This window comes from Mytilus galloprovincialis, chromosome 11 (genome assembly GCF_965363235.1).
Source record: "Mytilus galloprovincialis chromosome 11, xbMytGall1.hap1.1, whole genome shotgun sequence".
In the NCBI taxonomy this organism is placed as follows: domain Eukaryota; kingdom Metazoa; phylum Mollusca; class Bivalvia; order Mytilida; family Mytilidae; genus Mytilus; species Mytilus galloprovincialis.
The window spans coordinates 69,802,799-69,828,781 of NC_134848.1; the positions used below are offsets into that span (position 1 = coordinate 69,802,799).

The 25,983-nt window shown below is 31.9% G+C and overlaps 1 protein-coding gene across 5 annotated transcripts in view; it reads left to right on the plus strand.

The window, feature by feature from the left end:
- Positions 1-379: 379 nt before the first annotated feature.
- LOC143052712 (hydroxysteroid 11-beta-dehydrogenase 1-like protein) overlaps positions 380-25,983 on the plus strand; it is a 64,959-nt gene continuing 39,355 nt past the window's right edge. Inside the window, exons 1-5 of one of the 5 annotated variants that reach the window (XM_076225801.1) lie at positions 380-394; positions 4,685-4,771; positions 5,362-5,524; positions 24,096-24,171; positions 25,136-25,204. The gene's annotated coding sequence lies outside the window, so the exon portion shown is untranslated. Of the gene's footprint in view, positions 395-4,684; positions 4,772-5,361; positions 5,525-16,563; positions 16,583-19,211; positions 19,232-19,520; positions 19,613-24,095; positions 24,172-25,135; positions 25,205-25,901; positions 25,924-25,983 lie in introns of those variants that run through there. The other 4 variants (XM_076225802.1, XM_076225803.1, XM_076225804.1 and 1 more) reach the window with 4 other exon arrangements.

The window sequence follows — 25,983 nt, forward strand, 5'->3', positions numbered from 1 at the left end:
ATAATTTCATCTTACTGATTTATTGATACAGTTTATATTCTCAATGCCAATTAGAGCTCCGCAGTTGGGACTATCATAATAGTCCCAAGATGGAATACAGTGGCGGATCCAGAACTATTCCTAAGGGGGGGGGCCGCTGACTGACCTAAGGGGGGGGGCCTCTCCAGTCATGCTTCAGTGATTCCCTATATAATCAACCAAATTTTTCCCACGAAAGGGGGGCCCGGGCCCCCAGGCCCCCCCCTGGATCCGCCTATGGAATAGAAATTAACATGGGAAATAAAGGTAATACAAGCAAGAAACGGAAAATCGCACGATTCCGACACTGTTTTACAATTATATTATACCCGCCAAAAAGACTTGCTGTTTTGATTCTGCATGTGCAACGAGAGTGGTAAAGCCAAAAAGGGTTATATTTATTCAAGTGTCTTAGACTATCACTATCAATTATCATTAATAAGAAATCTAATATACAAGCAACTCATAGCAACATATTCAGGAAAATACCCTTGCTGAAATATTACTTTAAATTCAATACGACATGCTCATAGCAGCTGGATTCAGGGGTAGGGAGCCCCTTTGTGGAAAACAATTGGTTGAATCAGAGACATTTAATTCAATTATTATATGTCTCTGGTTGAATATATAAGAATTACTGAAGTCTGACCGAAGCGTCCCCACCCTTATGAAAAGTCCTGTATCCCCGACTAAAGCCCCCCCCCCCCCCCTGGATCCACATATTTGTTTGTGCTATTCTTAAGATAAAAGTGCATATAGGCAGATCAGAGCATGAATAGAGCAGACCTTATTAAATCAGTCAAGCCCCCTTGTACACATTTCTGGATCTGCTACTGAGGTGAATTAGGGAACAACCATTCAATTTTAGTGGGTTAATTAATGTTCTTTTTTTTCTAAAAGAAATATTAATCTTGCATTGAAGAAATATAAAATTCTGAATCCAGATTTTCCCATACTTTATAGCATTAAAGTTTGAATAAATTAGTTTGATAAATAGAATTGAGAATGGAAAAAGGGAATGTGTCAGAGAAACAACAACCCAAAGAGCAGATATATAACAGCCAAAGGCCACCAATGGGTATTCAATGAAGCGTGAAAATCCAAAAACCCAGAGGCGTGCTTCTGCTGGCCCCAAACAACCAGATGCTCCGCAGGACGCAGCTTTATACGACTGCAGAGGTTGAACCCTGAACGGTTGGGGCAATTATGGACACAATATTTAAGCTGGATTCAGCTCTAAGTTTGGATTGTGATTAAATAGTTGACACAGCATAGGTTTCTGACACAGAATGAATGTGGTCTAATGAACTTAAAATATTTTTTTTGTCTTTGAGCAATTCACTATGCTGTTGAATATTAATCCTCTCAAAAAAATGTTTGAAGAAATTTTCTTTTTATTTATGAAATCTGAAATAAGAAAAAAATAACCCCCCACCCCCATTTGTTTTCACATCCCCCTTTCCCTTTTTCCAAAACTGATCTCAATTCAAATTTCTAATGGAGTTTGCAACAATAACTACTCATTTAAATACATCATAAAATATTAAAATGTAAAATAAAGTGCTTGTTATCACTGAATGGTAAAGATTGTTTTAATTTATCAGTTGGTAGAAAAAGTGAATATACATTGTATATTGTATAAAACAATGATTTAAGTTGATTCAACTACTATTCTGGACAAAGAAAGATAACTCCAATTGGAATTACAATTAGATATTTCTTGCTATTGCGCAATACTGAGTAATTGAAAATATTTGCTATTGCACAATACTGTGCAATTGAAGATTTCTTGCTATTGCGCAATACTGTGCAATTGAAAATTTCTTGCTATTGCACAATACTGTGCAATTGAAGATTTCTTGCTATTAGTGTATACTGTGCAATTGAAAATTTCTTGCTATACATTGTATATTGTATAAAACAATGATTTAAGTTGATTCAACTACTATTCTGGACAAAGAAAGATAACTCCAATTGAAATATTAATTATATATCTGTATTGTATAAAACAAAGATTTAAGTTAATTCAACTACTATTCTGGACAAAGAAAGATAACTCCAATTGGAATTACAATTAGATATTTCTTGCTATTGCACAATACTGAGTAATTGAAAATATTTGCTATTGCACAATACTGTGCAATTGAAGATTTCTTGCTATTGCGCAATACTGTGCAATTGAAAATTTCTTGCTATTGCACAATACTGTGCAATTGAAGATTTCTTGCTATTGGTGTATACTGTGCAATTGAAAATTTCTTGCTATTGCACAAAACTTAATATAATAATTTTGGATTCTGATTTGAACCAACTTGAAAACTGGGCCCATAATCAAAAATCTAAGTACATGTTTAGATTCAGCATATCAAAAAAGCCCAAGAATTCAATTTTTGTTAAAATCAAACTTAGTTTAATTTTGGACCCTTTGGACTTTAATGTAGACCAATTTGATAAAGGGACCAAAAATTAAGAATCTACCTACACAGTTAGATTTGGCATATCAAAGAACCTCTATTATTCAATTTTTGATGAAATCAAACAAAGTTTAATTTTGGACCCCGATTTGGACCAACTTGAAAACTGGGCCAATAATAAAAAATCTGAGTACATTTTTAGATTCAGCATATCAAAGAACCCCAAGGATTCAATTTTTGTTAAAATCAAACTAAGTTTAATTTTGGACCCTTTGGACTTTAATGTAGACCAATTTGAAAATGGGACCAAAAATTAAGAATCTACATACACAGTTAGATTTGGCATATCAAAGAACCCCAATTATTCAATTTTTGATGAAATCAAACAAAGTTCAATTTTGGACCATTTGGGCTCCTTATTCCTAAACTGTTGGGACCAAAACTCCCAAAATCAAACCCAACCTTCCCTTTATGGTCATAAACCTTGTGTTTAAATTTCATAGATTTCTATTTACTTATACTAAAGTTATTGTGCGAAAACCAAGAATAATGCTATTTGGGCCCTTTTTTGGCCCCTAATTCCGAAACTGTAGGAACCAAAACTCCCAAAATCAATCCCAACCTTCCTTTTGTGGTCATAAACCTTGTGTCAAAATTTCATAGATTTCTATTCACTTAAACTAAAGTTATAGTGCGAAAACCAAGAAAATGCTTATTTGGGCCCTTTTTGGCCCCTAATTCCTAAAATGTTGGGACCAAAACTCCCAAAATCAATCCCAACCTTCCTTTTGTGGTCATAAACCTTGTGTTAAAATTTCATTGATTTCTATTCACTTTTACTAAAGTTAGAGTGCGAAAACTAAAAGTATTCGGACGACGACGCAAGACGCAAGACGACGACGCCAACGTGATAGCAATATACGACGAAAAATTAAAATTTTTGCAGTCGTAAAAAAATGTATACTAGTTCAGTGATAATGACGTCATACTTGACTCGGAAATAAAATTAAAAATCATATAAGACTTACAAAGATGACAAAGGACAGAGGCTCCACAATTTTAAAAAGATAGCAGCATGAAAATCCTGAAACCTGGAGGTGTGCTTCTGCTGGCCTTTAAACAAAAATGCATACCAGTTCAGTGATAATGATGTCATACTTGACTCAGAAATATATATTAAAGAAACCATAATAAAAAATCATTCAAGAATAACAAAGGCCAGAGGCTTCTGACTTGGAACAGACACAAAAAAAGATAGCATTGAAAAAGTAATCAAAAGTGTTCACTCCTTGAGCATGTTGAGTGATAAAAAAATTATTAAATAGTTGCCTCCCATTTTGACAACTGAAAGTATCTGGCAAAAGGTGCTTTATTATCATGCAGTCATACATACAAACAGGCTGTTGATGGTATCAATAAGGTATAATAAACAAAGAGTCGATATGAAGCATCTGAACCCCAAAATGGGTAATAGAAAAAGTGCTTAAAAAAATCAACAACATTAAAAAATCTATTGCATAATAAAATGGGGCTGGAACATGCTCTCATGCTGAAAACACACATTCTCAATTTTATGGTAATTAAAAGCTCATGAAGTAACAAGGGGAAGCAATCTTGTACGAGGCTTCATTATTTATGTACACTGAGGGTAACCTCCCATTTTAAGCTATATGCATTTGCAGATCTATCAAGAATTTTTTTTTAAAAGAGGGTCCACTGACTTCCATAGAAGGGGCCTTTCTAGCTATGCTTCAGTGATTCCCTAAATTATTTATTATTACAGAGTAGTCAAAATCTTTGTTTCCCTGGTGGTCCTTGAAGAATATATGCAGGTCCTCACTATCATTTCTATTGCAAATTACCAAAATTGTGTTGGTCCTTTCTAAAAGTGTGGTGGTTAAATCCATAGGACCACCACTTATCGAGAACTCTATAGTTATAAACCAAATGTTTTCCATAAAAGGGGTTGGGGAGGGGCAAGCCTATGATTTATCATGAATATAGTTGAGGTTTATTGGCTAAAACAAGAAACAATTTCCACTCATTAGAAAATACAACAGCAGTTTTGATGTTCTGTTCAATATTCATGAAGTTGATTTATAGGTCATTTTAATTACTTTATAGGTCATTTTAATTACTTGAGCATCTTCACATTCATGAACTATATGTACTTGAAATATATTACAAGTTGTTAATATGAAGATGAAAACACCTTGTTAATAATAATAATGTCAGTTGATATTGTTTTGCAGGTGCATAAAGAAGCTGTGAGCCTCCGTGTGATTAGAGATAAAGGAAGATCGTATTCCTAGTATTCCAGTTGTTTTACAGCAGGGCAGGTAATATTATTTAAGGCTTTTTATTGGCAACTGACACTTTAGGACAATATTTAGAAAAGTGTGTTTTCTTCCTTTTGAAAGAATTAAACTAGAATAACACTAGATTCATTGTCCAAAGAGCTTTTGTAGATTTACTGTCATCAGGAAAACTCCAACTTTTACACTACAATTTATGTACATAATGTTGATTTGATTTTATTTTTCAATTGTTGAAATATACCTGAAATTGTCCGAGTAATAAATTGTAAAAATATTCCTGAACTTTACATTAAAGACATCTTGTTCCTACATCATTGTACATATTGATGATATTATTGTATTTGATGTTTATGTATGACCTCTTCCACATTTAATACACAATTAAGCAGTAGATAAAAAAATCTTAATGCCACAAGGTCATGCCAATGGACAGTGAAACCCAACATAATTCTGAGAGGAAAATTCAAGCAAAAGTAGTGAACAAAAAATCAATGATTTAAGTTGCTCCAGTTACACCATGTTTAAGATCTTACATAAATATTTTTGTTAATGTAAGTAAATATTTATATTTTCCACTGTATGAACTTGCACTTGTTATCTCAATGTTACAGATGCTGTCCTAGGGAGAACTGACTTCAGCTGTCCTCATCAGCTATGTAAAAACTTGTCTATTTAATTTATCTTGAGTGGCAGGAAATTTGCAGCTTCTTGGCTCCTGTATACAGTACATTGCATAAGTACTACAGTTAGTGGATTATTTGGAGTCTATAGCAAGTAAGTTTTGTCAAGCTTATTTTTAAACAAAATAGCTTTTTTAATTGTAAAAAAAAATCACCAAAATATTTGACAGAAAATCAAATATCAATAAACATTTATTTAATTTGTATAATATATTTTTTGAAATATTTTCATATGTACAAGATGTATTCAATTTGCAATATGAAAATAAGAAGATGTGAAATAATTGACAATAAGTTAACTCTCCGTCAGAGATCAAATGACATAGAACTCGTAGAAGATAACAACTATAGGTCACTGTATGACCTTCGACAATGAATGAAACCTATTAAGAAGTTTCATATTCCCAATACAACACAACGTAATTAAAATGTGTAGCTGACTTTACAGAGTTATCTCCCTGTAGTGTTAGGTACCACCTTAATTAACATTTACTAAAAGGGAAAAGGTAAAAAGTGCATAGTCAACACCAACAATCAAGTCTACAGAATACACACCAACTCACAAAGACACACATAAATAAATTGTTTTAAACAATGCAATACACCTTATCGCTATTTATGTATTATTACTGGAAATCACAAAAGTTCAAGAAAATGTTGATGTCATAATAGAAAATATCTGATGGCACAATGGAAAAGTAATTGTTGTATGACCTGAAAAGTTCAAGCAGGACAGATTTCCAAAAAGCAAAAATGTGTGTGAATAAATTAATATTAATGTTGTAAAATTAACATTCTCTCCGTACATTTTGATAGATGTTGAAATGGGGCTGAACCCCTCATCTTTCATTGGTATAGTAAGTGTTACTGTAAATTATTCAGAAATTATTGTGTGCATTCATTATTACAATTTTGTCCTTTTGAATATGATTTTTTCAATTTTAAGAAAAATCCTGTTTAATTCACATGAAAATTTCAAAATGTGAGTAAATATGTGCAAAAATTATAACTCTCTTGCATTTTAAGCAATAATAAAACCATCGCAATAATTTCTAAATTTACAATACTGAGATTATTATGATTTAAAGCATATATACATAGGACTGAAAGTCACAAAAAAGTCATAGTGGACATTTTTAAATAAAATCTTTTTAACCAATTTATACAGTTAAACAGATAAATAATATAGTGATTCAATGGGCTGCAATTTCAGCATTAATAAAAATGTCTTAAAGTAGTTCAAAAACTATGACTAAAATGCCCTGCACCCTATTTTTGATGCCATCCTACATTGAAATATTGGGAGTCTAGGATATATTGTTATAAATTTTACAGATGTAAAACATGCTTACGACATCCGATAGAATTTGATATGCTCATTCAGTGCTAAGTGGTACTTAACCGAAGGGTACTAAGGATGTGATGATCAAATTATGTAGTGATATGAAAGTATTGTTATAACATATACTTTATACCATGTACATGTAAGTGGACCCACGTGTCTGATCAAAGTTCAAAGTAAAGTATTTCATTTGTTCAATAATGAATAGTTCAGATATGTTCACTATTAAGTTTGATTTATATTTTATCGCAGATGATTAAATATTAGCCAGTTTATTTTTCCTTTTCTATGAAATGTTTGATTTTGAAACTCAAGAACTTCTAAAAATTTTTAAATTATGAAAAAATGTTATATTTCTGTCTCCTTGAATTCGTCTCTACCAAAAATCGTTCCAATGAAAAATCCTTATTTCATTGATAGAAATACTATCATGTCTTAATTTCTTTGAAAGGCAATAAAATGTTTTAGGGTCCGTTATAGACAAACTTAGTCAGAGGGATGCAGGAAAGTCAGCATTGATCTGGAAACAAGCATATATTTTTGTTTGGCCTTACAATAAAACTTTTACTTTCCACTGGTTTTGTACATCCAATCATATTAATTGGAAAACTGGATCCCTGCATCTTTAGACTGACAAGAAGGTCATTGTACCAGTTTAACATTTTTTAAGCACCCCTCCCTATTATGTAGATAATTTAACCATATCTACATAAATATATTAATTTTATCATTTATCATATTTACAAGTGCACAAATGATGTAATATAACTTTGACTTTAACCAAATTATTTTGACGGAAAGATAAAGATTGGAATTAAGCATATTTCAAGGTTATGAGCACTTTAATCTGATTTTACTTAACGTAGATCTCTAAGACTTATTCTTGAAACATCCATAAAACAAGCACCTTATTTGATTTAACATTTGTTTAGAACTTAGCTAAGACTATAAAATGATTAGACACACTATCATGCTGTTTATGTTAAACTAAATTAAGGTGATAAAAGTAATTATGCACTGCTTTTAACTTAGTTAAGTGGTGACTCCCCCTGTCTCCCATAAAATCAGTTTTTTTCAAAACTACCTCTACCCTTTCTTATTGGGAAAATATGGGTCATTTTTATCAAATTGGGAAATTTAGAATAAACCAGGAATTTGACTGAAACTTCAATTTGCAGACCCCTTTTCAAGAGTAAAACCCTGCTTTGAAATAAGACCACTTATTGTCAGTGATGATACATAGATAGACCCTCAAATGTGCACACTCATATAATCATTTTAGACATGAAAAATGTATAAATGAGTGTTTCAGTTTGAATTCAGGCACAATTACTACTGAGATTGCACTGTTTGGGAAAAAAGATGTCTTTTTGGGAATAATTTTTAGCCATTTTTTTTCAAATTGGGATTCTTCTCTAGGGGAAAAAGCCTTTATTCTCCGGTAATTTAAGGCAAACAATATCGCTGAAAATTCATCTTTTAGGCATCAGAAACTATTAATGTAAATCAAAGGTTGTTGCAATTTCATCATGAAGCATCAACAATTTTGCATGTGCACATCAATTTTCTAAGGATGTAACCAAAGTCACCAAAGTGATCAAATGGATGAATAAAAGGGGGGTCTAGGAAACTTTGTGGCATGGTCTAAAGATAGAGAAGTTATTAAAAATAAGATACTGTTTTAAATTTTAAAAATGGTAAGGTGTAGACCATTTGTAAGTTTGGAATAATCCAGTAAAGACTAATGTAGGTCTGTTAAATCTTCCACCCTTCCATTTACAAATGTTTTTACTTGGTTACATCAAAAAATAATTTTTCACTAAATGTGCTATGGCATCTCTATGATATAACTTGTTTTATGATATGAAAAATGATTAAGTAGAGATACCATGCTTACAGCAAAGATATAAGAGTTCTTACAGCTTAGGTTAAGTGTCTGCTGGTAGAATATGATAAAAGTAGTTAGATTCCAAGGTTACTGCATAATTCTGGAATGACATATTGTAAAACATGGTATGGCTCAGTGGAATGGTAATTTATGCATACCATGGTATAATGATGTGTTAACCATGTCATCATACCATACCTTGTTTTACAGTATGCCTTCTGGAATCCCTCTTGACTTATTTAAGAAGACATGCACTTGCATGATAAATGTAGCTGTTATACACAGCTTTGTATAAATCAATTTTTATACAGACCTACATCAGAGATTCTTCACAATGTTTACAATATTATTACAAGAGCCTGCATAGGAATGTTAAGAGATGATGAGGATATGCAGTTTTCTAACTTTTTGATGATGAAATTTCATTTTTGGCCTAGCATATTTTGAAAGCAAAAAGTTAAATAAAGGAGTAGGTCTGGAAAGGGCCGGTTTTGGCCTCAAATTTCAGGTTCATCTGACGAAAGATTTTGGAAACTTTTTTTACATGCTCGGATTCAAGCTTAAATATAAAAATCTATCAAATATGCCAAAACATGTAACTTTTCAGATGTTTTTTGTCAAAAATGAAAGTGGCCGCATCCATGTTCATCCTCAACCTTTATATATGTTATGTATTATCATCAAATACAACTTACATTACAATATTAAGAATGAACACAAATGCGACCACTTTCATTTAAGACGGAAACCGTCTAAAATTTAACTTAAATGCTAGAATTGTGAAGATTTCAGTAATTCAGCATGACTTAATGATGCCAGTACCTGATGTATATGTGCATTTTGTATTGTCAAAAACATCCCATGTTTATGCAGCAGAAACATTCTACTTTCAAATAAGTAACTAATAAAATCAACGGTACCAATTTTGTTGCACCAGATGCGCATTTCGACAATACATGTCTCTTCAGTGATGCTCGTAAAAGTTTACATTTTAACAATTTTGTAAAACTATATAAATTTGGGGCCAAAATGGGGTCTTACTGGACCTACTCCTTTGCATAAAAAAAGTTCAGTTTCTTCTTCTTGTCAGTTTTCTACTGTGAAAGTTCTTTTATCTCCCAGGGGTACCAATTTTCATGGCTCTATCCTTGAATTTATGTGGCCAATGAAGAAAAACAACTGGGTACTTTCCAAGTCCACCCATGGAAAGATGTCCATGAAATCACCGAGATAACACATTTCATACAAGCACATGTGCTTTGTACTTTTCAACTGCAGATAAGACTTTACCCATCTATCAAATCTTAAATGAATGAATGTCCGAATATTTGTTTATTCTATGAAGGAAGTATTTTGTTCTTTAAACATGTTAGAAAGTGGTACATGTACTCTCTGACTCTCAGTTTTAAACTTAACTCTGTACTGGGAGTGTGAAAGTTTCACACCAAATTAGGCCACCCTTAAAAAATTGTTTGTTTGCTGTTCCCCGACTCGCATATTTAAATATGGGTTGGTAGGTTGGAAAATTATTTTATTTTATCGATTTAAAATTTTAAAAGCGAATAGAAGGAAAAACCTTTTAAAAACTGCGGCGCATCTGACTATTCAGACAATAAAAATAATTTTCATTTCAAAACAGCAATAAAATTATTTGGGTAGGGCCAATTTTTCTGGGTCGGTGAACAGCAAACAAACTATATTTTATTTTAGGCCTTAGTAGTTTGATTGGTTGATATCTTGAGTCAGAGACAATAAAATTATATGACCACAAGACCTGGAGTGGTGCAGATTTGTGATCAATTGTTATGCTTTTTAAAGTGTAAATTTTTTTCTCATAATTCTACTGACTCGATGAGAATAAATTTTGAAATAAGCTATGTTTTTTACATACTTTTAGAATCAATACTTCGATTTAAAGTAGCAACTTTAGATTTTAACATGTTTGTTAAGTGACATGTTTATCATGTTTATGTTGCAATTAACACCTTTGTTGACCTTTAATAAACTGTAAATCCTTAGTAAACATGGTAAACATGCTCTCAAAATCAAATGCATTTTATTCATACAATTTGTGTTTGTTTCTAATGACTGTTGTTCAAAATATTCATTCAGTTTTGTTTTGTTCAGGAAACTGAAATCCACAAATTTACTAAGGGAGCTACCATTTGATTTTTATGGGGGGGCTAGGATGAAATTTGAAAAAAATAGGCAGGACAGGAGTTTTGAGTAAAAAAAAAAGGCAGGATGAGACACTTGCAAAAAAAAAAGTCAGGACGACAATTTAGGTAAAAAAAAGTCAGGATAAACTAAAAAAAAATAGGCAGGACCGAACAGAGTGAAAAATAAAAAGGCAGGACAGAGATTACAGCTAAAAAAAAATGCAGGACAAAATTTTTCATCCTAGCCCCCCTTTAAAAATCAAATGGTAGCTCCCTAATCCACAAACTTTTCTTTAAACCACAAAATTGTTACCCAAAGTCAAAGATCAAAGTATATATTGTCATTTTATCATAGTTTTCCTTATTTTATCAATGTTGAATTATTTAACATGTTTAAAGCAATTAGGTTTTTTCTATCACAGGCATGTATAGATTGCCTTCGATTGCAGTTAGATTTAGCAAAAAATATTTAGTTTTGGTTTATGTTTGTTAACCATAAAAATGTGGTCAAATCAACTTACCTTAGTAGGCAGTATGTCAAGAAAAACTTATTTTTTAAAATTTATGACGTGGGCTAATTATACCGGTAATTATTTTGCCACTTTGAATATATTTAACGTCATAGGAAGAAGAAAAAAATGAATTGTAATATGCATATTGAAATGTCAAAAATCTGACATATACTTAACTATTTCTGGAAGTTCTTATATATCATATTGTGTGAAGCTGTTTTTCAATATTTCAGATTTATATTTCTGTATAACAATGATCCATTCACATTAATTTTATTTGTGGAAAAAGCAAATTGCAGTTTTATATCAGTTAAACAATATGCAGTAGTTTCTTCATTTAGAACATAATTTTTTCTCTTACTGTGGTGTACAGCTTCATGAAGATTAAATAAATTGTGGTAGCGACTTAACACAGAGATTCTTGAGTTAACACTTTTTATCTTTAACACAAGGTTTAATTTACACGGAGTTCTAATTACACTGGTTTCTACTTTACACTTGGCTGTACACCAGTTTATACATTACACCATTTGTACAGGGAGCTCAGTTAACACAGGTTTATAATTTACACAGGATTGAGATTACACAGAATGGTTTACACAGGGCTTAGTTTATACACGGTTTATTTTACACAGGAGGGTTTACACAAGGCTAAGCTTACACAGTATGGTTCATACATTAGGCTTAGTTTACACATGAGGGTTTAAATGTACACTAGGCTTAGCTTACACAGGAGGGTTCTTATAAGGCTTAGTTTACACATGAGAGTCTAAATTTACACAAGCTTAGTTTACATTGAAGGGTTAACACTGAGCTTAGTTTACACAGGGTTAACTCATGGTTTAGTTTACACAAGAGGGTTTACACAAGGTTTAGTTTACACAGGAGTATTATGATTTTGTACCATTAATGTCACAATAGAATTAAAAATGATGAATTAAATGTTTTTCTTGTGACAACTTGTGACAGATTTAATGAGGGAAATCTACTTAAAACATTTGAGGCAGCATTTATCAGTCTGTCAAGTATACAGAAGATATGATCAGATAAATTGTATTATTTTCCTATTAGAGGACCCATTATACGCCATAATCAGTAAGTTGATTTTTTAGGCAATTGCTTTTATGCCATGGCATATTGGCCATCTTTGTGACTCAGATCAGAATCTCCTCCCATATTAAGCCAATCTGAGTATTATTTAGCAGATTCCTGGCCTTGAAGGCATAAAACTTTGCTCAGTGCTCGGAGCACAAAAATCATGCTCGAAACCTGAAATCCAGCAATTTGATTGGTTGATTTTCGAGTCTGAGTACAAAAATCATGCTCGAAAGTTTTATGACCGTGAGGCCTGGTGTCATTCTTATACACTGTTTTATGTTTTCTAATGTAATGCATTGCTTGAAACTATTGAAACACATAAGTGTATTTGAGAAGTTTCAACAAATGTTCTTGTATATGTATATTTGTTTTTGAAGGGACAACCGTTTGTCTATCATAGAAGATAGAAGTCTGAGTGAAAAAAGTGCATTTTTTGTACCGGCCATTTAGTCCCGAGATTATTACGAAAAATGCGATAATTTAAACTCTCATTTTGAAATATTTTATATGAATTAAACAGGATTTTTCTCAAAATCGTAAAAAATAAAATCACATTTCCGTCTAAAATGACAAAATCACAATAATAAATGGACACAATAATTTTTGAATTTACTGTATAAACAAAAATTAAAGGCTTCATAATTATAAGGCTCTGTGTTGAAGGCCGTACATTGACCTATAATGGTTTACTATTTTTAAATTGTTATTTGGATGGAGAGTTGTCTCATTGGCACTCACACCACATCTTCCTATATCAATTAACAATAACTGGCTACATTACATATCATTGAATTCTCTGGGTAAAGATTTTTATGCAGTTAAGCTGCATTATGCGAGCACCCTAGATTTGTGTTCTACGCAATAAATGCTGAAATACTTGCCATTGTTATTACCTAGCTCGCTACTATGTTATATATAACTAATTGAACACTTTTTTAATACTTTTTATTCTGGATTACAAAAAATATGACCAGAAAAACCTTAAATGATCGTCGATTTATCCAAAAGTTTTGAAGTTACACATAGGAAGTAGTGCTTATTAAGAATCATTGTGCAGTTCATTATGACTTGTGCTTTTAGCCAAGATGTCAAAGAACAATTGTATGAACTATTTAATTGCCGAAAATCTCTTAAGACAAGTAGTTTAGATTTCCCAAATGGCAAAAGTCGTAGGGATATTGTTTGTCATCAAAACGTAGTACAACTACGTCAGTAGTTTATTATATAAGTTCAACTGTTCATGCTGATGGCAGCAATTTCAAATTAGAAAAAGAAATTTTCGTAGCTTTTCAATTTAGAGGCATGTGTGTAAATTAGCGGTGGTCCGAGGTCCTCGACCTTCCACTTTTGCAAGCGGAATTTCGAATAGGATAGTTGGTTTCTAGCTACGCCCGACGTAGTTACCTTCCACTTGAAAGAAAATAAGAAATTACTTTGCAAACCTTTTCACCATGTTCACCAAAGTCTCCAATTAAACGAGCTAAAAACTTATTTTCATCATTATTATTTATGACAGCGATATTCATTTTGTTCAACCGCTAGCTTTATACAGAAAATCGCCGACAAATATTGTATAAATTCGAGTAAAATCGTATCTGATTGACAAAAACAACATTGTAAACACATAACAATGGCGGCCGTGAAGACAAAATTTTACAATATCGGATACGATTCCGGAAGCGGATAAGGATAATTCCGGGTTTGGCGATCAATTACTAAATAAATCAAAGCAGATGAAAAAATAAATCTATGCATGGTAAATGAATATAAACACTAGAAGTTATATGTAAAAGAAAGAAAAAGCAGAAAAATATTTTATACAGCAGTGGTGGATCCAGAAATTTACATAAGTGAGGGCCCACTGACTGACCTAAGAGGGGGCTCGCTTCAGTCACGCTTCAATGATTCCCTATATAAGTAACCAAATTTTTTCCCAAAAAGGGGGGGCCCGGGCCCCCTGCCCCCCTAAATCTGCCTCTGTACAGAAACTCAAAATTACCTTTTGACAAATTTTAATTTAAAAATCCAATACAACGTGACAGCTGGGAACAGTATATCTAAAAATATACATATTCATGGTCACAGTCTAAATTTTCTTTATCAGTGATAAATGATGATAATGCATGTGAGATGCTTTTAAAGTGTAAACATATTACTGCAATTTTGAAGGGTTATTTGTTTTTCTCAATTTTGAAGGGTCAATTAAAGTAGCTGAAAGTGTCTTTCTTTATTTTCACAAATAATGCAACTATATTATATATACCTAAATGTAAGTAAATCATATGATATATAGGTGGCATTCTTTGGGCCACTCTACCCCCTCCTGTTTGATAACTTGGAAACGGTCGAGCTCCCCACCCCTAAACCATATGAGGGGCAGATCCAGGATTTTAGGTTAGGAAGGGCACAAACTTAAATTTTCGCCGAGCAGAGTGAGGCTAAAAAAAATTTGAGGTAAAATTATCGGAATACTCTTTATTAAGCTGAGAACAACCCATGCTTTGCAAATTTAAGGGGGGGGGGGGGGTGCAACCATATATATTCATGTTTGTGACAATATGAAAAATCATATGAAATATAGAAAGAGTCGCTGGGGGGTCACCCACCCTTCCTGTTTTAGAATTTAAAAATGGTCCAGATCCCCACCCCTAAACCATATATATTCATGTATGGGACAATATAACAAATCAGATGAAATATAGGGGAGTCCCTTGGGTCACCCCACCCCCTCCTGTTTGAGAATTTGAAACCTGTTGAGATCGCCACCCCTTAATCATATATTCATGTACGGGACAATATAACAATTCAAATGAAAGATAGGGGAGTCCCTGAGATCACTGTACACCCTCCTGTTTGAGAACTTGGAAATGGTCAAGATCCTTACCCCTACACCATATATACTCATGTATGGGACAATATAACAAATCAAATAAAATAACTATAACTAATTAAATGAAATATAGATGGAGTCCCTGGGGTCACCCTACCCCTCCTGTTTGAGAACTTTGAAACCAATGAGATCCCCACCCCTAAACCATATATATTCATGCATGGGACAATATAACAAATAAAATGAAATGTAGGGGAAGTCCCTAGGGTCACCCTATCCCCAGTGGCGGATCCAGAAATTTTCATAAGTGGGGGCCCACTGACTGACCTAAGAGGGGGCCTGCTCCAGTCACGCTTCAGTGATTCCCTATTTAAGCAACCAATTTTTTCCCAAAAAGGGGGGGGGGGGCGGCCCCCCTCAATCCTCTGCCTACCCCTACCTGTTTGAGAACTTGAAAACCGTTGAGATCTCCACACCTAAATTATATATATTCATATGTATAGGACAAAATAACAAATCATTTACATTTACTTTGGGCAGGTCAGTCAGACCTCACCTTTGATCCCTGTTGTAGTGAACATTTGTCTGATTCGTGTCTCATAACTTTTGTACTATAGAACAAAAACTCAGTTTTCTTTCCAGGGAAACCAGTCCGTTCATACAATTACATGTTCATACTAAGTCAACTTGAACTTCTAGCAGTCAAATAAAACCAAAGTTAACTACCAAGTAGAACAACTGCAATCATTGGGAACTTGTACCACTGCAGACTCACCATAAAAAAATATACATTGATATATGAATTGCTTTTGAAACCTTGATAACATATAAATTATTTGCCTTAATAAATAAATCATTACATAAATATGAACTATATATGAATGTTTAATGTTGAGGCAACATTGCCACAGTTTTCATTATTACGGTTGCCTTGGTTTTTGGTTAACTGCCTTCAGCGCTTACAGTGCTTTGATTATTATTTTGTGCTCGATCACACCCATTTTGTGTCTTCCTCAGGAATAGATTGCCTTTAAGCTATATTTGGCAAAACTTTTAGGAATGTTTGGTCTTCAAAGCTCTTCAGCTTCATACTTGGCCTTTTTAACTTTATTTGATTTGAGCGTCATTGGTCTTTTGTAGATGAAATGCGTATCTGGTGTAAATTTAAAATTTCCATCCTGGTATCTATGATTCGTATGATGAGTTTTTTTAAACCAAAAACTAAAAATTGAATTGGTGTGGCCTTAAATTTAAAAGTAACAGACTAACTTGAGTTTGTTTATTTATTTACAAGCATATGATATAGGAAGTTTAAACTTAAAGGTATGGTCATTTCTTTATTATTATTTATCTATTAACTGAAGTATAGAAACATAAAAGCAGTTTGCAATCTTTATTTATAAGTTAGTCATATAACAAATGTGAAATATTATCTAAAGAATTATTTATGGCCATATCTTTAAGTGGAATTTTAGGTTATAAAAAATGTAGATACATTTGTATAACTTATAAGTATTTAATATTATTTCTTGACTTAAAAGCTGTTAACCCTGAATATATATAAAACAAAAAAATTAACCAGAAAATTTTATGATCAACATAGTAAATGCATTAGAATTTATTATGCATGGAATTCCTCACTCACAGTAAGATTTATATAAAGCTGAGTTTCTTTAAAAAATTATTATCTTTTCATCAAATTAAAATGATTTAGAAAAGAAGCAATTGATTGAAAACCAATAAATAGAAAAAATAATATTCATGATTGATATGTTTTTAACGACATTACTATAATTAGTATATTAACTACATAGATATGAAATATTTTTTTTATAAAATTCTGTTTAATATAAGATCATATAAGTATTATAGAGGGTATCAACATCAACTAAAGATCAAACAGTCATTATTTTTTTAGGGTAATATTAACTAAATATCAAACAGTCTATATGCTTCTCTCCCTGCCATTAATTTCTGTCTTCTATTGAAATCAAAGAGAACTTTGTTAAACATTAGAGTCACATAGAAATTCCTGACTTGACGTTGTGTAATGTTTATATTGACTTTGATATAGCAAAAAAATATAGGCTCTGATGTATTTAATAAAAGAATATATGTTAAAAGTAAGTGTCATGAGTTCAGTAGCGTTTTTAACTTAGCTTAGCCAAGTAGATGAATGATACATCTTAAAATCTGTAAACCTGTCTAGTGACGGTGACATTTTCCTAAACTTTAACTTTGTTTATGAATTAACATATTGTCTTGCTTTGACAGTTGAACTTGGAATTTTAGTTTGAAAAAATAGTTTTTATGCCCCACCTACGATAGTAGAGGGGGATTATGTTTTCTGGTCTGTGCCTCCCTTTGTCCGTCCGTCCGTCCGTCCGTCTGTGCATCCGTTCGTCCGTCCGCTTCAGGTTAAAGTTTTTGGTCGAGGTAGTTTTTGAAGAAGTTGAAGTCCAATCAACTTGAAACTTAGTACACTTGTTCCCCATGATATGATCTTTCTAATTTAAATGCCAAATTATAGTTTTGACCCCAATTTCATGGTCCACTGAACATAGAAAATGATAGTGCGAAGTTCAGGTTAAAGTTTTTGGTCAAGGTAGTTTTTGATGAAGTTAAAGTTACATCAACTTGAAACTTAGTACACATGTTCCTTATGATATGATCTTTCTAATTTTAATTCCAAATTAAAGTTTTGACCCCAATTTCACAGTCCACTGAACATAGAAAATGATAGTGCGAGTGGGGCATTCGTGTACTGAGGACACATTCTTGTTTATATCTTGTATTGACCCCTCAGGTTATGTGCAGGCATGGAATGAATGGAGAACAAAAACAATCATCAAATGTGTGTAATTCAAATACAACCTTAATTTATTTTTTAACTGAATAATTCAACGAGATTTAAAAGTAAATTTAAAGTAGTGGACTTTTATCTCTATCTGATTTTTTTTCTTTAAAAGTTTAGCTTATTGTTATATAATTTAATTTTGGATGTAACACGTCTTCTGATTGGCTGACGTTTTGTTATGAGCCCATAGAGATCATTTAGTCATGTGACCGTGACGTCATCAACGTTTTTTCATGGTTTTCTACGGTTTAAAATGGGATTTAGAATTAAATTATAAGAAATGACTGTAATATTTTTTCTGTCTATACGAAATAACATAAAAAATGCTACGCACCTTATTCAGTGTGCACCAAATTTTTTATGTTATTTCGAATAGATAGAAAAAATATTACAGTCATTCCTTATGTAACATTTTCAAGTCAATAATTCAAGATATGCATTTGAGAAAAAATTAAATCAAAAGAAAGAAATTATTAGCTGTAGACATCTGATTATTTTCAAAATCCCAAGTTGTAGCTCATTGTTATGATTTGAATCAAACATTATAATACTGTGTAAAAATCATCTGGTAATATTTAGATATAAAATCCAGGCTTATAAATCCTAAGCTCTGTCGATCAATGAACACTCCAGTGTAATATGGGGCAATTATAAGACTATTTTCTGCTACATTGAAGATCTTCTTTATTAACTTGCCTTTTCACCTATTAAAGGTGCACTGGGTCATTGAGGGCTTTACTATATAATATAGAAAGATGTTCTGCATGAGTAAATACCAAAAGCCGCAGGCGCTTATACCTTCTATTATTTGATCAAGTCAAATGTCATGAAATTGTTTATACAGATAAAAATCAAAAGTGTGTGTTCACTGTTATAGCACTGGTAGCCCTTTAATAAACGGAAACAGGAAATTTATTGCTTGTGTTAATGACACACTCCGGATAATGATAACAAGTTGTCTGTTAAAATTGGATAATTGAAATTCTTGTCAGACAATGTAATAGGTAGCATATTAAGATAAAAGATTAACACTATTTTATTTATTATTTTATTGACTTAATTATCATAGACAGTGTTGTGTCATCAGAAGAAAAAACGAATTTTGTTTAAATAAGGTAGGGTAGTCGCTAAGGCTTATAGAAAGGGGAAATTGTTTTAATTTCTCAAATGGCAAATTAAAAAAATGACTTGTTTAATGAATGTGTTATTAGAAGAAGAAAAAAAAAAGAAAAAAGAAACATTTTAACAAAGGTTAAAGGTTGTCATCTGACAGAAAAAAAGGGGAGTTGTTGTCAAGAGGTTGGTTTTATACTCCAAAAAGGATTATTTATTTAAGGAAGTCTTCTTTTTTTTTAGCTCACCGATCCAAAGGAACTGTGAGCTTTAGCCATCACTTGGCATCCGTCGTTGTCCATCTGGTGTAAACTATTTCAAACATCTTCTCCTCTGAAACCACTGAACCAATTCCAACCAAACTTAAGCTGAATGATCCTTAGGTACGATATCTAGAATAAAGTTTGTGTTTTATTTTCTGTTTCTTCAAAAAACATGGCCACCATGGCTAAAAATAGAACATAGGGTTAAAATGCAGTTTTTGCCATGGCTTATATTTCAAAAACCAAAGCAGTTAGAGCAAATCTGACATGGGGTATAAGTGTTCATAAGGTAAAGTTCTATCAGCCCTGAAACTTTCAGATGAATCTTATAACCCATTGTTGGGTTGCTGCCACTAAATTGGTAATTTTAAAGGAAATTTTGCAGTTTTTGGTTAATATCTTGAATAGCATTAATGATAAATATAAGTTCTAAACCGCAAATTTGTTCAGCAAAGTAAGATCTACAATGAGTACAAATAAGTTTATATGACCAAAATTGTCAATTGACCCCTTAAAGAGTTATTGCCCTATTAGGACAGTTTTACACAATTTGTTTATCATATGTTTTCTAACTTTAAAAAATCTTTTCCTCTAAAACTACTGAACCAATTCCAAAAACTGCATTTTCAAGCACTTAATATTAATAAACATTAAACAAACAAAAAAAGAAACTACAATGAAATTGGAGACTTAAACTAAAAATCTTAAACAAAAGATGAATGCCAAGGTGAGCGATTTAGGCTCTTGTGAGCCTCTTGTTTCTAAATATCTGTCATGATTGAAAGCAGAGATTTTTTAAGAAGGTAAATTAGCTATCAGTCATCAGTGCTTATACCTTATAGAAAGGCTAGAAGTCTTGGGTAGATTGGAAAGAGGCATAGAGAGAAATTAAGAAAGGACTGCTAAAGGTTCTATGGATGTCTTCCTCCATCTTCTTAGATTGTAAAAAACAGAGAATTAAAGGTCCAGATTTTCCATCAAGTTAGCAAAATTTGATGCAGGAATGCAGATGTTTAATGTACATTTTCATTTAAAAGTACCAATTTATAAGAATATAACTTCTAAACATTGATATTTTTTAAAATGTTAATTATTTTTGGTTGTTTTTATTTTTTTTTTAATTTGGCATTTTAAGGGGAGGTAACTCTAAAAAAAGTGCATTTTCTGAAGGATTCTGTATGGAATTTTCCTATTTTGTATTTTAGCTGGAAAAAACGTACGGTGACCCTATCTTTTCTTTTGATATTCTCAAAGCAGTGTCTGAAAGCTATCTTTTCCTGAAGTATTTATTAATAACAATTCTATCATTTTGTTTAGTTTCTAATCACAAAATGGTGTATTTTCCTGTATAATCCATACAAAATGTCTCATTTTGTCCCGTCCTGTAGCTTGAGAAAATGTGCGGTGACCTATCATTTTTATTATATTTTTCAACATGTATCAATAGATACAACGTTTTGGCAAAGTATGAACAAATTCTATCATTTTTATTTTAGACTCCCATACCACCTTAATGTCATTTTCATTTAATGATTTGTTAGTGCACTCTTTATTCCAGTGGCAGGTGGTGGATCCAGGGGGACCAGCTCCAGTTATGTTGAAGTGATTCCCTATATAAACACCAAATTTTTCCCTGGATCCGCCTATGCATTCTGGTAGCCTTTTATGTACAGGGTTGGTGATTCAGTGTCCAATCTTTCAAGAGTTTACTTCCAGCAATATTAAATTATCACAAACTTGTATCTCATGTGTGTGTCTTATACACCCAACAATTTCGGTTAAAAATTGAACATTAAAATAAATTTAAACTTTATGTTTCTCAACTTTAACAAATACATTAAATGAAAACATATTTGGCAGTATATTTGTAATCTTGACATTATATAGAATTGTTGTGCACTTTATGAAGAAGTATTTTTATTCTGTTGATCATATTTTCTGTAATTTAATCTAGATTTTAAAGATTTAAATTCTATAAACTTGATAAATGAAAATATATATGATAGAGCAGTAGTATATATTGGCCAATGAACAGGAAATACATTGATACAGAAAGTTTTCATATCTTTTATATATATAAAAAGTGTAATATCAAGTTACTCTTAACATTCTTAAAGGATCAGGACAATGTTTTATTTTATATGAAAATGGAATGTAATCAAAAAGCAGGAAAATGATAAAATTTATTTAAAAGGTCCAATCAAAATTCACATTGATATAAAATTTTTCTTTTGCCAATGGTTTGCTATAAAACTGACATAAAATATTTTCAATATGTGATGTCACTTTAACCGAGTTTTAATATAGCACTCAGTCTTCAAACCTGCCCACCTAATCCTTCATTAACTAGAAATGGAATAATTTGCTGTTTTGAATGTTTTTCTGAATTTACTTGAATCAGGTAATTTAGATACCAAACATCTGATAATCAAGAATGTATTAGACCAAATCTCACAAGCTATCTTCCAAGAAGGTATGTTAACATTAAGGAGTGTTCCCAGTACAGAAAGCATGATAAAGTGATTAAATTTCAGAACAAAAATTGTTTAAGTTAGGCTATCGAAATGTTAACATAAAATTTCATGAAATATTTATATTTTTGAAAATTTTATAAATATTCTAATTAAACAAGACAAATCTATTTTAGTTAAAACACTGGGTAAGCCAGTGGATATTAGTTACAAATGGTTAACATGTTCATGTTTAAAGTATGCTATTTATCTTTGCTACTAGACATTAGGCATCCATCATTTAATCAACAACGTAATCCTTTATTTTGGGACTTTGTTTCCGAATAACGGATGATTATAAATAGCTATTCACAACTAAGCTGGGGACAGGACCAAAATATAACATATTAACAGTATCATACCCCACCTGAAGGTCATCAACTGTTTTAGAAATGTTAATCTAATTTTCATGGCTTATTAAACCCCCACCTGAAGTAGGTCTATGGAGGTGCAAAAATTTCATTTAGTTTTTAATTTAACCTTTCATGCTAACAAGAAATTAATCTGGCCTTGATAATATTTCTAATATCAGCCAGAAAATTTATTCCGCTCATGTTAAGGTTAGATATAACAGTTTTGGTTTTATTAAAGGAACGGTTTCAAATTTTATTTGATCAGCTTTTACACAAATTGGATATGATATTAAAGGTTCATATAATTATTTTAATATGTAATCCTACATAATCTGATAAATAAAAAACATTCAGCCATACATCTGAATTTTCAACAAAATATGATCTATTTGAAAGATACAGCTCAAAATAAAAGTATATGCATGTCCTGATTAACAATTAAACATGACTGCAGAGATAGGACAGTGTTACTTGTACTTAACAAATTAAATAAATAAGTTGAAGATGGAAATTTGACCCTAGATAACTTGAAATGCATTTGAGTCATTAAATGAACACATTCAAGTTTGATGTTTTAACTCATGTGAAGGAACAAGTTTAATTTTTTAGCTTATATAAAAGTATCAGTTAAATGTTTGAACATTCATGTACAAGCACAAGTTTAATTCTCTAGCTCCTGTACAAGTCTTGTTTAAAGCTCTAGCTTATGGTTAAGTACCAGTTAAATTCTCTACCCTGTGTATACACAAACCAGTTGATTTTTTTAGCTGATGTACAAGAACCAGTTGAATTTTCTAGCTCATGTACAAGTACCAGTTGAATTATCTAGCTCATATACAAGTACCAGTTGAATTCTCTAGCTCCTGTACAAGAACCAGTTTAATTATCTAGCTCCTGTACAAGAACCAGTTTAATTATCTAGCTCCTGTACAAGAACCAGTTTAATTCTCTAGCTCCTGTACAAGAACAAGTTTAATTCTCTAGCTACTGTACACGTACAAGTTTAATTCTCTAACTGCTGTACAAGTACCCGTTTAATTCTCTAGCTCATGTACAAGTACCAGTTTAATTTTCTAGCTCCTGTACAAGTATCAATTCAAGGCTCCAATTCTCCAGCTGATATACAAGTACTAATGTCATACTCTAGCTAGCTTGTGTGCATGAACCAGTTTAAAGTTCTAGCTCATGTACTAGTACCAGTTTAATTCTTCAGTTCATGTTCTAGCTCTGACAATTACAAGTACCAGTTTAATGATCTATCTCATGAACAGGTACCAGTTTAATACCTTAGCTCTGGAACATGTATCAGTTCAATGTTTTAGCTCTGACATGAACAATAAGCTAACTGCAGTTTAAAGCTTTAGAGCATATATACATGTACAAGTACCAGTTTAACATTCTAGCTTATGTACATTTACTAATTTAGTGCAAAAGCTCCTGTACAAGCACAAGCTAAGTATTAGACCACATGTACTACTACCATGTTTATCCTTCAGCTTACTTTCTAGTATGAGCTTAATACTTGAGCTCTTGTTTAAGTACCAATTCCATTGTTTAGGGCATGTACAAATAGCAGTTTATTACTTAAGTTCATTTATAGGTACAGGTTTTAAACTGACTAAAAGACATAATTTCTATGCACTTGGCCTTTAATTTCATTAAGCTTTTTGTGTTTAACAAACAAGGACAAAAATGCAGTGATGCGATAAGCATTTTAATGTAAAATGTTTTGTTTTTCAGATAAACAAAAGAATAAGGTGCGAGTCTATGATGTAAAAGACACCAGGTCATATCGTTTGACAGATCTGTTTTAGAGGTAAAAATATCTTTGATCTTTTTCAGGTGAGAAGGAACAAGTATCTATACATTGAACATTTTGTTTTACTAGAATTATTTATGTTTTATTGCAGTTTTATTGGCAGTATACATGTATTTAGTCTAGTCAACTAATCTGTGATTGACAGCCGAGTTGAAATTAGATAAAGCTCAAAGAAATTTTAAACCTTTTTAAGTTGTGTGCAGTAAACATTGAAATATTGTCATTATTCAAAAAAAAAAGATGTGTTATGATTGCCAGTGAGACATCTCTATCAGAGAACAAATGATGTTGAAGTTGATTGTATGTCAACCTGCAACCTTTAACATTTGTTAAACAATGAGCAAAACCCATACCACATAGCATGGGCAATCAGACAATTTTTCATAGAGACTATTTATTACATAGAAATTAGCAACTGTTGGTCAACATACGATCTTCAACAATGAGAAAAACCCATACTGCATAACAAGCTTTAAAAGACTGACAAGACAAATGTAAAAAATTCACAAGAGAAGACTCAATTGTTTTAAATTTCAATCAAATATATACCAGTAAGCAGATAGAGAGACTTGAAAATATTGGTCTTGTTAATTTATAGATGCACTGACGCTATAATATAAGAAATCTCCAGCTAGCCTGGGTAAAGTTGTTATTGCATAAGTTAATGAGGTAACATATATGCACTGCAATGGGAAACTTATTTCATATTTAAATATGGTTTCACAGTACCTGATTAAAAATGCGAAAATCTGGCTTTATAATGTCTGTAAAATATATATTACAGAAACAGAACAGTAAAATATAAAAATGAATACATATATAAAAAAGGTAGACGCACAAAAGAATTATTGAAATATTTATCCTTTTGTTACCTCCATTGATAAATATTTTTTACTTTTTCTGTAAAATAATGAATTACTTTATAAATGTGATTACTTATGATGATCTGTCATATATGTAGAAAATAACCCAACAGTACAAAGACAAGTTTATATACAGACAGACTGAGAATTATAGGTGTAATTCCAAGGTAAGAATTGAATACTGATATTTTGAACTTAACGACTTCGTGAGGCTTTAACATGGTTAGCTCCAACCTATGAATTTGGGGTTTTGGCACTGTTTTCTCATTTAAAAAGAAATTGTTTCCTTAAACATTTTTAAACTCAAAACCGGAAAGTTTAGAACTTTATTATTTGCTTAAAAGTTACCTGGATTCAAGGCACCCTATAGATGTACCCCTCTAGAGCCTCATTTGTTATGGACTCTATGCAAAGTTGCCATTCAGTGTTACCCTTGTCAGTATGTTCAAACAGTCCAAAAATTTGTTCTGTTCTCTAACGTTAGTTCGCCTCAACCAAATGTTATGAAACTTATACACAACGCTTATTACCATAAACATGATAAAACACAGATCAAGTATTAATTTTTGGTGGCTTCACTTTTACTAAGTTATGTCCTTTTATAACGTTATATGCAAGCTGATGGTCATCATTTGGTTCTTTGAACACATTTTCCATTTATTTATAAAAGTCTTGCTGTTATCTGCTCTTTGGTCCTGTTGTTGTCTCTTTCGCATATTCTCTATTTCCATTCTCAATTTTATTGGATCAGATTAAACTCATCAAATGATGTCATTGAATAATAGACTAACTGTGGCATGGTGACGTCAGAAATATACAGAAAAACATAAGAATGTCAAAGTAGTCTTAACTGTGGCATGGTGGCGTCAGAAATATACAGGAAAATGTAAGAATGTCAAAGTAGTCTTTTTAATGCCAACTTATTGTTTACAAACAGTCTATTAGA